Genomic DNA, 963 nt, shown 5'->3' with positions numbered 1-963 from the left:
GCTAATGATTCCAGAACTATATTGAATAGGAGTGGTGATAGAGAACGTCCGTATCTTCTAGCAGATCTAAGAGTAAAATATTTCAGTTTTTCCCCATTTAGGATTATGCTAGCTGTTGGGTTTTCATAAATGGCTTTTACCAGTTTGAATTAGAGGTCATCAATTCCAATATTCTGTAGGACTTTGAACATGAATGAGTGTTGGACTTTGTCAAAAGACTTTTCTGCCTCAATGGAGATGATCATGTGGTTTTTAATTTTCGCTCTATTGATATAGTGTATTATATTGATAGATTTTCGAATATTGAACCATCCTTGCATCCATGGGATGAATCCTAGCTGGTCAGGTTGTATGATCTTCATGATGATTTGTAGTACTCTCTTTGCTAGGATTTTGTAAAGGACTTTTGCATTTTAGTTCATGAAAGAGATTGGCCTGTGGTTCTCTTTCTTAGTTGCGTTTTCCCTGGTTTTGTATCAGTATAATACTTGTCTGCAGGAGTGATTTTGGGGGGATTGCTTCCTTTTCAATTTCACGGAAGAGTTTGAGGAGTATAGGGACTACATCTTATGTAAATGTCTTGTAGTTTTCAGCTGTGTATCCCGCTGGACCTGGACTTTTGTTTGCCGGTAGGTTTTTAATTACATCTCGTATTTCATTGGCTGTTATTTGGCTATTGAGAGTGGTTACACCTTGTCGATTCAGTAGTGGTAATTTGTACCTTTCTAGGAATGTTCTTTTCTTCTGTGTATTCTATTCTGTGAGAGTAAAGATTCTCAAAGTAGCTATTGATAATCTGAATTTCCACTGAGTCTGTAATAATTACACCCTTTTCTTTCCTTATTGCTTGTATTTGAATTTTTTTTCCTCTTTTTGATGAGGTTAGGTAGGGGCTTACCAATTTTATTTAATCTTTCAAAGAAACAGCTTTTTGCTTTTTTAATTCTTTGAATTGTTTTCTTC

The sequence above is a fragment of the Octodon degus genome, unplaced genomic scaffold (assembly GCF_000260255.1).
Source record: "Octodon degus isolate 3935 unplaced genomic scaffold, OctDeg1.0 scaffold00115, whole genome shotgun sequence".
NCBI lineage: Eukaryota > Metazoa > Chordata > Mammalia > Rodentia > Octodontidae > Octodon > Octodon degus.
Note: the sequence above shows the minus strand (reverse complement) of the source record.